Raw genomic sequence first — 14352 nt, forward strand, 5'->3', positions numbered from 1 at the left:
GGTGTGCATGTATGCATATGTTTTAATGCTCTCAATTATAACTTAAAATGAAAAGCTAGAAGTAAATCTTCTCTGAAAAACAAAACAAAGCAACTGGCAGTATTTATGATGATTCCAATGGACTAAGAATGACCATAGATGTTATTTAAATGGAGAATACTCAGATATTCTAAACCCATGTAATTAAGAATTGATAATATAAAAGACATTGATGAGAATTGAATAACACTGTTATTCATTCCTCCCCATTATCACAACCACAAAGTTCAGTAAAATTCTTATTACTGAGTTTTAAAATTATTTTTTATTTTTACCCCTATAATTAATTTGAAGGAGAATTTGTTTGGAAACTTTGATTATATGCTTTTAGCTAGTCATGTTATGCTGTGGAAAAGCATAACAGTTTTTACCTTGAGCTAGGACATTTCTGCATACTAAAGCAGTATGGTTAAGAATCACATAGATAATGGGCTGTGAAGAAAGAAATAAATTAAATTTAATGATGCTTTTACTCTTAATGGTCTACAATCACTTCTTTATAATTTTTTTCACTTACTAAAATAAATTTCACTGACTACTACAATCAGTGTGTTAATGCCAGGTGAATGAATGGACAAATGGACAAGGCCTTGATATTTACATCAGGATTCTCTAATTTGTATCAACTGCGATTTGGATCTGGTGACAAATATACTAAGCAACTTCACTTAATTGTACCTCTTCTTTTTGTTTTGTTTTTGAACATGTGATAAAAATAAGCCTTGGAAACAACAAATCTCATCAGAATGTTCCTCATGACGCTTTCCGCATGACCAGAATGGAAGTATACCTACTCTGTGACATGATACAGACATTTGATACTGACATGAACCCAGAACAATTGCCCTTAAAATGGTCTAATTTGATGTGGGTTTGTTTTTTGTTTTTTTTTTTTTGGTCAAAAACCAGATTAAAAAATTAAATCAGGAATGTTAAATGTAGTCTTGAGAGGCATGCCTATTAAAATAAATGGTTAAGAAATTTGTTAATTTGCAGTTCTTGTTTTGTTGACCAAGAAAGGTCATTACATCTTTTTCACAAACTAATAAGCCTTTATTTTTTTCCCTAAGAAAGATTGTTATGAGAACAGATGACTAGTGAATTCAAGTGTTATGAAACATTTTATATATATCAATGTATTGATGCCACTATTTCTGTAAGAACTTTGCATTTCTTATAGAATATATATTTCCCTGAGCTTATAGTGATTTATAGATTTTTACCTGGAAGGGAACTTACCGCTTATTTGCCTACTCCCCTAATTTGCCACCCGAGGAAACTGAAGTATAGCAGTGTGGCTTGAGCTGGGTCACAAAGCTAATTAATTAATGGCCTATAGCAAGAGAGGTTTCCAGGACTCTTGACTCCTTATCAAGTGCTCCTCTGAAGGCCAACCTGTGTCAAATAATAGAAAGTTCATTCTTTAAGAATTCACCGTTAGCATGAAAAATGAAATATAGATGAAAAAGATTTCCTTGTTTAAACAATGTGCATCACACTATCAACAAAATATTCTAGCTGGACACCTGTTCAGTGATTCTTCTGCCATATGATGAGGTCTTGATTCTTACAAATTCAACTAAAGTCCTAAGTAGCTGTGTAACTCCATCTATAAAAGCAGTAGGCAGGTCCCTCTTCGCTAAGATTCAAAATATTTTGTGAGTGAGCTGTTTATGGTATATTATAAGTGCCAGTAAGTCCTCCCCATTCCTTGGCATTCAACAACCTTTTCTTCACCAAGGAATAAGTTTCCCTCCTAACTTCCCATTCTGTACCTTCTCGCTCAAAGCCATGGAAAACATCACTTATCAGCCTTGGCCCTCTTTTTGACTTAGTCTAAATGTAGCTCCACACCTCTTAGCCACGCAGTGCTCTGGGAAGTCCCTAAGAATGAAATGGAGTTGCCAAATGAAATCAAGCTTGTTTAACATCAGGATGTTAATCCCTGATGCTTATTCCCTGACATTTATTACTTTCTTTCTGCCCTCTTCATCTCTATTTACCTTGAAAGGGACTGAAAATTTAATACCGTGGACTTTCTTAGAATGTACAGAAACATACTATTTTTTTTTGGACACGACTATTTACAGAGCCATCATAGTATAGTGTGGCAATAGAATTCTCCATTTCTTAGTTCCTTTTGTTCTGTTCATTGTTATGTCTTCATTTCTCCTGCTATGAGTGATCTGGCAACAAATAGTTGACTCTTCCTGTGGCGTGTGCCAGTCATCCTTCAGATCTCTGCTTCTAATTTCCCTTTTCAGATATTGTAAGCTGAAAAGCAGCAAACTAAACATGTTGTAGTTTTTACTAACCAGGTAAAGGAAGTATCCATATCATTGTGGACGGTCCAGGTAGAAAGATGCATGGACTTTGGGACTGCTGATACAGAGGCTCAAAGTCTCTTCTTTTAAAACCTGGGTGTAAGTTGGGTTGTGGTGCATGGCACAGAGGATTAGGCCAGATTAAATGGAACCCCTCAATTCTGTCTGTTCCCTGCATGTGTCTATTCATTATAATTCAAACATGATTCTCCTGAGAGCAGAAACCAGAGGTTGATCTTCCCCAGTGACCACAGGTCAACATAGCTCAGGTCAGAATTACAAGAGATATGTGGGTTGGCCTCGATGTGTATACAGTGATAATGGCCAAATCAAATCCCCAATCTATTTTCAAGAGGAGAAGCCCAACATTGGTTGAGCTAATATCTGAAAGCGGGGGTGAGGAGCAGACAGGACTCGGGGAGCAGCCTCTGGTGGGAACAGTGTTTCAGCTGTCGTCCAGAAGGTCTCTCAGTAACCAGAAGATTTCAAACGTGGGGGTTTGATATAAAGGTGTTACCCCAGGATATTCCTTACAAGGGTCCTATTATGTATCAGCAGAGTCGGTTTCATGGTTAGCTTGCAGTTCTGCTGTGGTTTTCCCAAATTGGAGGCAGTAATCATGGAGTCTTTGTCAGCACTAGCTTTGAACTGCTAAGTGCCTTAATCCTTGCCAGCACTGATCAGGATTAAGGGGCTGGGCCGAGCAGTTCTCAGTCTGCCTGCACCTTCGTCTGACTTTAGGTTTTCCGCTGAAAGTCAGCAAGTTGTTGGGGCTTGGTTTTCTCTGTCTGAGTTGGATTCTTACTTGGAATGATCTTTGATTTCAAATTAATTAATGAGCCGTACGATGCAGCCACTCAAAATATCTCCCTGGAAAGCTGTCAGTGCTGACCATGAGCAATAAAAGTGTTGCCATCTTGAAATTCCTTATCCAACGTGAAGCTCCTAGCCGCCTCCTCTCTGCTTGTTATCATGATATCCATGGGCTATTTGCCGCTTGTTTTGAGAAAATGCTAGCAGTCACTCTGATTTTTCAGCCCTCTTTTGATAATCGCCATCATCTTAAATATTATATTTTCATATAAAAGTTGTGAATATTGGTTCTGTTTCCCCGAAAATGCTTCCACTGCCTTTTTCAGAGCATGGATGGACATGTTTGGTGAAGCACCTTTATTACTCTAAGTCACAGAACAGGGGCTCCTCCTTGAAATGCAGTGTCTTCTTAGATGCTTCCAGATCTTTCCTGTTTGTTTACTTTTATACGGTATAAATGGAGATATGAACAATATCAGTGGCGGCTTTAGAATGATTCTGAGTAGAAAATGGGTATCTCTACTCTGTGTAGAGACAGCCAGTGCTGAGTGCGTTCTTGAGTATCTTGCAGGTTGAAGGCATCTGTTAACTGGGGCTCGCATCTGTTCACCGTCAGGTCCAGTGCCCTGTTTTCTTGGCCAGACTGACATCAGGGACTGCGTAGGACAGGTTTGGTAACACACTGCAGTCATGGACTGATGAAAAGGCTACAGAGTGGTTTATAGCAGACAGCAATTTAGAGCTGGGAATACGAGTGTTGCACATTTTAGGGCACAAGGACCAAATTTTAATAATTTGGGATATTTAATGTCTTCCCAGATGATCCCCCTATCTGCACTTTAAAAGTCTCAATAATGGCATATGACACCTCATTCCCCCTCTCCATAGAGTTTTGCTTTCTTTTCATTTTTTTCATTCCAGTCTTAACACAGATGCTAGGCAATACAAGACAAAGCTTGGACAACTAGGTTCTAGATCGAGTGGGCATATATGGTCTGCAAAATCCTAGAATTGACTCCACGGTATTGTTTACCTTCTTAGCAATTCCTGTGTCGTAACTTCAAAGGGATAGTTTTTACTCTTCAGGAGGATAAGCGATAAAAGAAAGATGGTATTTTAGGGAGGCATTGCTCTAAGACATCCTACCAAGCACCCCTGTGCTCAGGAAGCAGAATGTGACTCTCTGTAGCAGTCTACCTGCTTCTCATGAGAACCGTTTCTTCATGGCTCCTGGCCCTTCCCTTCACAAACATCCACAGCAGGGTGAAAAGCGCAGACCAGGGAGAAAGGTGGCATTCTTCAGACCAGACAAGAGAACGTACAGGAATACACTGCACCAAAGGACCAAGGTGATTCCTGGCTAGAGCTCTGTTCTCTGACTAAATTGTGGCTCCTTTCTTATACTGACCCTCTCAGCTGTGCTGTCTGCCCCTCCTTCTGCCTTGAGCAGCTTCCCAGGACTGAGACCCCCTTTGCCTTTCTTGACCCGCCCCTAGGCTCTGCTCTAGACTTTCACTGCCACAGCCTCTTGCTGACCATTGCTGCATGGCTGAGGATACCCCTGGACAGTATGAGGAACAGACACTCAAATTGCTGTGACAGATTAATCACCTGTTCCTTTGCTAACACGAATTCCCTCTGTCCACCCCAGCAATACCACCAAATTAATCAGGATTGAAACCTTATCTTAGAAGGGATGCCATTTGCCAAGTTGGGCAAACTGTTAATGTGCCAACACGCAGTCCTTGATCACAGACAAAATTTCTTCAGGGAAAGAGTAGTCGTATCTTCTCCAATATTTTCATACAAGAGCCAGTGCTTTCGCTCTGGTGATTTTACAGCTCGTGGGGGATGTATTTAAAGCTTGAAAACAATACTCAGGGAGAAAAGATGGACTGCATTCTTATTACTGTCATTAAAAATAATAATGTTTTTAGTTATGTATTGTAATGACTCTAATTCAGGGTCTTGTAAGCTGCTTTAGTTGAGTTGCCTCTAAAAATACATACGGAATGTATTTGATGCTGTTTATTTCATATTTTTGGTAATATTTTGTGACTGTCCGCCAGACTTCATGCTGTTACAAGCAGAGGTATTTTGTGTTTCTCAAGACCAACAAAGTACCTTTGCTTCAGGGACATTCTAATCCCCCTTGAGAGAATTTGGCCATACAGATTCTCTTATTTTGGTGAGGTACCCTTTCTAAATTATTTTGTTTATTGCACTGTGCCAATTTTATGCAGTCTAAGTACCAATTAGTTTTAGAGTGAATTCCTTTGCTCTTAGTTATTTTTGAAATGTTACAATAAAAAAAATACGGGAAACTTTCATTGAATTGCACACTTCCAAAGAAGGTAAAATGCATTTCTTATTGCTATTTTATTTTCCTACTAATGGATATTAACTTCTGTTCTCTAACTGGTGTCTTGTATGATTGACTAACAAAGAATAACAAATTGACTTAATTTGGGGACAACTGTCATGGACAGAGCAGTGGATGAGAATTTTAAAAAACGCTTGTGATGTAAATTAGGAGAGGGGGCAGTGAGGACCCTAGAAGGGACAGATTTGTTGGGCCAGAGAAGGAAAGATTTGGTAATGTGTGAGGGGTATTTGATTACTGTGGAGATTTAAACCAATGTGACAAGAGATCAATATTTGCTTCAAGAAACTTCTCTGTTTAAGTAGGGGAATCTACTTAACCTTTTGAGGCAAAATTGTTTGTAAATTCACCTGAAACCAATAAAAAGATATTCTTCTCATACTGTAAGCCAAATACATTCGAGATTTTTAAAAAATTTTTGAAAGAGTTGGCACCTGGGTGGCTCAGTCGGTTAAGCCTCCAGCTCTTGACTTCAGCTCAGGTCATGAACTCAGGGTTCATGAGTTCGAGCCCTGTGTCAGGCTCTCTGCTGTCACCATGGAGCCTGCTTAGGACTCTCTCTCTTCTCTCTCTCTCTGCCCCTCCCCTGCTGGTGCTCGCTCGCGCTCTCTCTCAAAATAAATAAATAAACTTTAAAAAATATTTGGAAGAGAAAAACAAAAATAAAAGAACTGCTGAAGGAAATATAAGTGAACGATAATATGACTGTATGGTAACAATGGAGTATCTAGGTACAACAACAAAAAATTAAATTGTAAGGGGAGGTGTTTATACATGTTTATTTATTTCTGAGACAGAGAGAGACAGATCATGAGTGGAGAAAGGGAAGAGAGAGAGGGAGACACAGAATCCGAAGCAGGCTCCAGGCTCTGAGCTGTCAGCACAGAGCCCAACGCGGGGCCTGAACTCACAAACTGTTATATCATGACCTGAGCCAAAGTCGGTCGCTCAACCAACTGAGCCACCCAGGAGCCCCGAGAAACATTTTTTAAATTTCCATTTGGCAAAATGGTTGCAAACAAAAATAAACTAAGAAAACAGTGCTTTGTGCTGTTTTCCTCTCCATGGAATGTTCTTCTGTCCCTCTTTACCTGGCTGACTCTCATGTACTCTTCAGTCTCAGCCTAAGCCTTATATCCATGGGTGGTCTTCCAGGATGCCCTGATGAACTGACTGTTTGAGGTCTCCCACCATACTTTCTTCCAGGGAAACATTTACCAACTACGTCACAGGTGACGTTATTAGTGGCCGTCTTCGCTGCTAAACTTGGGGCACAAAGGGAAGGAGCCACGCTTGATACTCACAATGCCAGCTGCAGCTCCTACCACATCTTATCTAGCATATAGTAGGTTCTCAATAAATATCCCTTGCCATTGAAATGAATGAGTGTTTCAAGAGCTCATTATGAAAGAGTAGATGAAGGATATGAACCAGTAATTCCAAACACACACACACACACACACACACACACACACACACACACACAAGTGCCCAGAGACACTTGTGACATTTCAATAATAATCAAATAGAAGTTAAATCATATTAATGTACATCTCAGTTGTCTATAATTGTGTGTGTGTGTGTGTGTGTGTGTGTGTAATCTTTGTCAGAATACCTAAGAAAATGAATAATGTCATTAATGGCCTGTGAGGGTGTGATAAAACAGGTTTATACACCGTTTGTGGCAAGCATTTCAATTGGTACAGATTCTCTGTAAAACTGAATGCTGTTCGCACAGAATTTTATCTTATGAAAATAATTTGTTGGGGCACCTGGGTGGCTCAGTTGGTTGACTGAGCTGGACAAACTCTTGATTTTGGCTCAGGTCATGATCCCAGGATTGTGAGACGGAGCCCTGTGCCCAGGCTTTGCGCTGAGTGTGGAGCCTGCTTGTGCATGCTCTCTGTCTGTCTCTGTCTCTCTCTCAAAATAAAAAATAAAAAATAAAAAAAAAGAGAAAAGAATTTGTTTAATGGAACAAGGATGCATGTAGAAAGTTAAACTTCTGATGACAGTGTTTTGTAAGAGTTCAAAACTGAATATAAACTAATGCTTATTTGTCAATAAGACACATCGGGGTGCCTGCTGGCTCCATTGGTTAAGCATCGGACTTTGGCTCAGGTCATGATCTCGCAATCCATGAGTTCGAGCTCTGAGTCAGACTCTGTGCTGCCAGCTCAGAGTCTGGAGCCTGCTTCAGATTCTGGGTCTCCCTCTCTCTCTGTGCCTCCCTCACTTGCACTCTTTCTCTCTCAAAAATAAATAAACATGAAAAAATTTTTTAAAATAAGACACATGTGTATTTATCTGCATGTATGTGTGTATATATATGATAGTAAAACCCCATTTTTGTAAAAATGCACTATAAATGCATAACTTTTGAAATATCTTAAGAAAAATTCTGAAAAGTATGCCCAACATATTAAAAGTATGCTATGTCTTGGTATTTATTAGCATAATCCACTAATTATCCATTGATCTATGCTTTCCCTCAGTCTAGCTGTTTTGGGATAAGTTATAAGGTCCCTAAGAAGGATGGGTGTCCGGATAGAAATTTAACCAGACAGGGGCATCTGGGTGGTTCAGTCGGTTAAGCATCCGACTTTGGCTCAGGCCATGATCTCACAATTCCTGAGTTCAAGCTCTGCATCGGGTTCTGTGCTGACAGCTCAGAACCTGGAACTTACTTGGGATTCTGTGTCTCCCTCTCTCCCTGCCCCTTTCTGGCTCATGCTCTATCTCTCTGTCTCTCTCAAAAATGAATAAACATTACAAAAAAAAAAAAAAAAAGAACGTTAACCAGAGAAATCAACTGACATGATGAGACATGAAGGTATAGACGACTCCTCCTCCTCCTCCTCCTCCTCCTCCTCCTCGTCCTCCTCCTTCTCTTCCTCCTCCTTCTCCTCCTCCTTCTCCTCTTCCTCTTCCTTCTCCTCCTCCTCCTCCCCCTCCTCCTCCTCCTCCTCCTCCTCCTTCTCCTTCTCCTTCTCCTTCTCCTTCTCCTTCTCCTTCTCCTTCTCCTTCTTCTCCTTCTCCTTTTTTTTGGTTTTTCTCCCAAAAGCAGAACTTGAGAGAAAAAAATGTATGTGCCTGTGGTTGGTTCTGGAACACTGTTCCTAGAGAAAGCATTAGGGACAGGGGTGTGAAGCAGGAAAAGAGATAAAATCCATTAAAGACTACATTATCAATTTGACTGCCACTTTGGTGACTAGCTGCTTGATTTCATGGGCTTCGGAGGTAAGATTAATTTCATCTGCCTTGTGGCAGATGAGAAGTCTGACTTTCTTGTTCCCCCTGTGCACACCCGTCTCTGTGGGGCTCAGGAGCTTAGGAACCAAGTTCTGCCAGGTGGATGTGACTGAGCTATTTGGAAGGAAATAACGAGAAAAAATGCAAATAATTATTGCAATTGCTAATTTTGGAGGGAACATTGTTGTGATCATAAAATCCTAGCAATACAATTAGGCTTCAAAGCATTCCTTTGGGAATATTCGTTACTCCTTGGGAGAATTTCCTCAGCAATCCACAACAGTTGTAGTTGATACTGTTGAAGGCCAGAGAAAGCCCACACAAGGAACGCTGCATTCAGTCTTTCCTGAGTTTCTAGCATGAATTACTAAGACTTCAGAAGAGACATCAGCCCCACTTCAGAAATGAAATCTAAAGAGCAGATACCTAGTTTGGGTTGCTAAAGAGAAGGGATTGCAGTGTAAACCAAGCAGGGGAGTGTCCTGATAAGCACACCTCTACAATTAGGGATGCATTTGTATCCAGAAAATGTTTTTAATTTCTGAGCCCTGATAAGGAGTTGATAACTGAGGTCAACCATACTGAGAATGGTTTTTATTTAGGATTGAAGGGGAGAAGTGCGTCCGGGTGGCTCAGTGGTTGAACGTCTGATTTCGGCTCAGGTTCATGATCTCACAGTTGTTAGACGGAGCCCTGTGTTGGGCTCTGCACAGAGTGTGGAGCCCGCTTCATTAAGATATGTCTCTCCCTCTGCCCCGCTCCCCCACTAGTGCGCTCGCTCTCTCTCTCCCTCTCTCTCTCTCTCTCTCTCAAATAAATAAATAAAATGAAAAAAATAAGATAAACTTTTTGAATCAAGAATTTATTTTTGAAGATAACATTGGCATGCAATTTGTTTAGTTTTGGATAGCACAGTAGAGGTGGCTTATGCACTAATTAAATATGCTTACCTTGAAGAGCAGATCTATTTGCATGTAGAAAATGTGAACAGACAGGAATGGGAACTACTAGCATTATAAATGAGTAACTTTCATTTATGTAGGTAGATGAATGAATCTGAGGTTTAAAAATAAATGAATCTTACTAGGCCCATGCTCTTACAATTGAAAAGTTAGTATCATTGAAATTCTGGTTAAATTAGAAGTGTTCTAAAATGGGACTAATTGCCTTTTCGAAATGAAGAACAGTGTGGAGGTGAGCCCTTTTTTCTTTCTTTTTAATTAAGGCATAGTCATTCATTTCAACTATTTTATATTTAGTTTGGCATAATTCAATTAATAGGAACGTGATCCAGCGGTAAAGGAGAAAAGCTGGAATAATTTGCGTAGTGCTGTTCAAACTCTATCACGATTGGCCGTTCGCTAGGCCAGTTCTTCCAAAGGAATGTGGGATGCTTGGCCAGAAAGGACTCTATTAAGTCGTTCTGCTCTAAGGGAGAGAATTTGAAATAAAGGGTATTTACTTCTGTCAGCTTTAATTTTTCTCAAGTCTCCAACCCATTATAGTTTTTAATTGGAGAAATTGATATCCATTTGATGAGTTAATTGTCTCTGTACACTGCTCAAAATGCATGTCTTTCTCTTTCTAAGGAACTAGAATCTCCATCTTGGGGAAACACTTGTGGTCATCCATCTTTTGCTTTAATTTCCTTGCCAACCTGTTCTTCTGACCTTTTCAGCCCCTACTAATTTCCATACCTTCCTCTACTGGTTATTTCAGTAGTGACTGTTGGAAATGTTACCGAAACACCAAGAAGTTTTCTGACATCCTTCACTTTGCCTTAAATGTCTGCTGTGGCATTAAACATTGGATTGTTTGGATCTCAATCTGTCACTTTAAGGTTTTCCGTTAAGTGAGCAAACTATCCCTCACCCATTGATCTTGTACTGGCCGTGGCATTTGCTTTGTCCAACAGAATATGGGCAGAGTAGTGACTTGTCTGTTCCATGCTGAGGCCTCAGTGTCCCTTGCTGTTTTCCTGCTCAAGCGCTTGTCCTCTGTCATCCAGTGACCGCTTGCCTCAAGTAGCCATGGCTCCAGGGAAAGGGAAGAGATTCCTAGAATAGATCGAACCGAACTCAAAGTCTAGAAGTAAATCCAGGTGATCTGTAGGCTGAAGCAGAACAGCCCCAGACAAACCTGTGGGTAAGAAAAATGAATGTTTGCAGTTGTCAGCCACTGACTTTTAGGATGGCTTGTAATGGAGCATTGTTATGGTGATGAATGACCTCAACCTATTCCTTTTACCCACTCGGATGAACTGAAACCCAACAACGTGTACCCCTCTATCCTCACCTAGCTAAAAATTGCTATTTTACCTATGTCACTTTAAAGCGATTGAATCCGTTTGGAGACGTATAACTGTTCTGGAGTGTAAGCCAACATCATCGATTCAAATTAAAACTAAGCCTCTCCTACAACCATGCGCTCCTGGGTATACATTCAAAAGAAACGCTCACCCAGGCCCACAGAGGAGCATCCACGAAATTGTTCATTTAAGGGTGATGTGCTGCAGGGAGTTTGTTAGAACTGGAGTGCAGTCAGTAGCAGGTAAAGGGTTTATTGGGTTTAAATAGATGAATAGGCAATCAAACTAATCAATAACAAAACAGATTCTCTGTCGTCTCTCATTCAAGACATAACAGATATCTATAAACCATCCATCCATTTACAGTGATCATCAAGTAATCAGACCATAAAACCAAATCCTCAGTGGCTGTCACCAATGGGGAATAATAATTATCCTCCTGTAACAAACCAAGAGCAAAATCACTCCATGCCCACCTACCATGGAGAATCTCGCAGCAGTTTGAAGCGACGTTGTATTTGTACACATGGCAGCCTGTGGAGTTTTAACAACATAATATCCAATGTGTGTGTGCGTGTGTGGGGGGGACAAGGAGCTAGACTAGGATATCTATCATGTGTGCACACATGAACACATGGAAAATAGCAACATTTAAAAACATCACAATAATTCTCTAGAAGGGAGGCAGGAAGGGAGTGCGACATGAGATGAACGTTAGCACATGAAAAAACGTGGCAAGGGGAGAGCCGAGGAGGGATCCAGGATGAGAGTATACCATGGACCGGGAGCATCACAGAATCAAATCTGCCATCTGAGTTAAAAAACAAAACAAAACAAAACAAATAGGTTATTAAAGTCTTGCCACGAACAGCATAAAAATAGTCATCTTATTTTTTTTCTCTGGGAGCTATTAAATGATTGATTTTTCTCATTTCGTCTTTTGATATACTTGAACTTGCTTATACTAGATAGCATAAAAGTATGATTTAATTTTATTTTCTTTCCAAATAACTAAATCTCTCAGTCTTTTATGGAATAATCCTTATTTTTTTCCATCTGTGATTCCTCTGTTAAGATAAATGATTCTATGTCCTCTATGGACTTAAGGCTACTTCATGTTGTATTGAATCGTTTGCCTATTTTCCATATTACTATTTCAATACTTCAATATTGTAACTTTATATAATTTTAGATGTCTTCCCCTGAGACATTCAGTGGATTCACCTGACAGAACTGGATAAACTTCCTCTCTGGAGACGTGGGGAACCTCATGCCCAGGGTAAGTCTCAGTATGATGAATCCAAAGTGGCAGTAGAAAAATTAATTTCTCCTCTTCAGTAATTTTTTGTTTTGCTGTGTTGTGCTTTTGGTTTGTTTAAGGGAGATAAATTATGATCCACTGGTGTCAGCACGATTGGTAATTTGCTTTATGGTCTGATGGCTTGCTGATCTCCATAAATGGATTAATGGTTTATTGAGATATTTTATCTCTTGAGCACAAGATGATGGAGAATCTGCTTTGTTACTCCAATTTATTTGCTTGCCTATTTGTCAATTTGATTGCAAATCAATTATAAATTTTATGACCAATGGGAAGGAGAAAAATCCTTTAATATCTAGACTTGTGGATTTTTGTGTTTCCATATTTATTCTTGCCAATATTGTAGAATGCTACTAGAAACATCCTCTATGTTTATGTGTCTACGCATCGTAATTTAGAACCGCCTTTACCTCTTATGATTGTGTAGTGTTTTCCTGTTTCTCAAGAGTATTAATGATGCAGGGACACCTATCTGGCTCAGTCAGTTAAGCCTCTGATTTTGGCTCAGGTCATGATCTCACAGCTCGTGGGTTCAAGCCCCATGTTGGGCTCTGTACTGACAGCTCAGAACTTGGAGCCTGCTTTGGATTCTGTGTCTTCCTCTTTCTTTGCCCCTCGCCCGCTTGTGTGCACTCTCACTCTCTCTTTCTCTAAGATAAATAAACACTAAAAAATAATTTTTTTAAAGAGTACTAATGATTTAGATTTAAAAGATCCAGTTTTGAGAGGTATGGATGTAAGCAAAGGGGCTATGTTTACCCATAAAACTGGGTATCCAACCCAAAGTGGGAGAGCATTAAGTCCCTGTATAATTTCCCCAGGTAGAAATTACTGGCCATGGTGAAGCTAACCACATCTTAAAACATTTTTTTAAACGTTTATTCATTTTTGAGAGACAGGGAGAGACCGAGCATGAGCAGGGTAGGGACAGAAAGAGGGAGACACAGAATCCGAAGCAGGCTCCAGGCTCTGAGCTGTCAGCACAGAGCCCGATGCGGGGCTTGAACCCCTGAACTACGAGATCATGACCTGAGCTGAAGTAGGAGGCTTAACCCGAATGAGCCACCCAAGTGTCCCTAAAACATTTTTCTTTTTTTTAGGCAGGGTAATGATTGCAGTTCTCTCTGCCGTTTTGTAGCACCAGTGTTACAAATTTGGGTAGATATTTCTCAGATGAATTTTATATGCATTCCATATTCCATTCTAAGTCATATGAAAGTTGTATTTCTTTTTCTTTTAAGTTTATTTATTTATTTTGGGAGAGAGAGAGAGGGAGGGAGAGAGAGTGCTATGAGTGCATGTGCAAGTGGGGGGAGAGTAGAGAGAGAGAGGGAGAGAGAGAGGATCCCAAGCAGGCTCTGAGCTATCAGCACAGAGCCCCATGCGGGTCTCAAACTCACGAACCGTGAAATCATGACCTGAGTCGAAGTCAAGTGTCCAACACTTAACCAACTGAGCCATCTAGGCACCTCAAAAGTTTTATTTCTGAGAACGATGCACAGAGATGTTCATATGGCATAGCTGAGATCGATAGTTAACAGTCACAATTTATTATGATTATGATTTTCCCAAGAGGAAAAGGAGAAAATCATGAGAAGTTTGGAAGGTGTTTGGATACTTCAGGATTGGCCCAGTGGTCACCTGAAATACCCAGTGCAAACACACGCACAGCCACACACGTGGAGCTCCCCACACCCAGAAGCATGTCCCCGAGGGTCTGTGTTGGGTTTTACTGAGAGCTCAGAGATGAGCAAGGGCATTTCCATAGCCCAGACAGAAACAAGTCAAAGTTCAGTTTTAAATATTCCTCTTCTCTTTCCCTCCTTTTTTAGGAGACAGAAATAACAATTAATGGGAAAACAAATTCCCCTGATTTTCTAATTCAGAGAAATGTTGTTCTATCTCAGACCTC

General features: G+C 40.2%; 1 long non-coding RNA gene across 1 annotated transcript in view; it reads left to right on the top strand.

The window, feature by feature from the left end:
• LOC122201669 overlaps positions 1-12943 on the top strand; it is a 161861-nt gene extending 148918 nt beyond the window's left edge. Inside the window, exon 3 of the long non-coding RNA XR_006194291.1 lies at positions 12312-12943. This is a non-coding gene — a long non-coding RNA (uncharacterized LOC122201669). The remainder of the gene's footprint in view (positions 1-12311) is intronic.
• The last annotated feature ends 1409 nt before the right edge of the window (positions 12944-14352 follow it).

Source organism: Panthera leo, chromosome D2 (assembly GCF_018350215.1).
Source record: "Panthera leo isolate Ple1 chromosome D2, P.leo_Ple1_pat1.1, whole genome shotgun sequence".
In the NCBI taxonomy this organism is placed as follows: Eukaryota; Metazoa; Chordata; class Mammalia; order Carnivora; family Felidae; genus Panthera; species Panthera leo.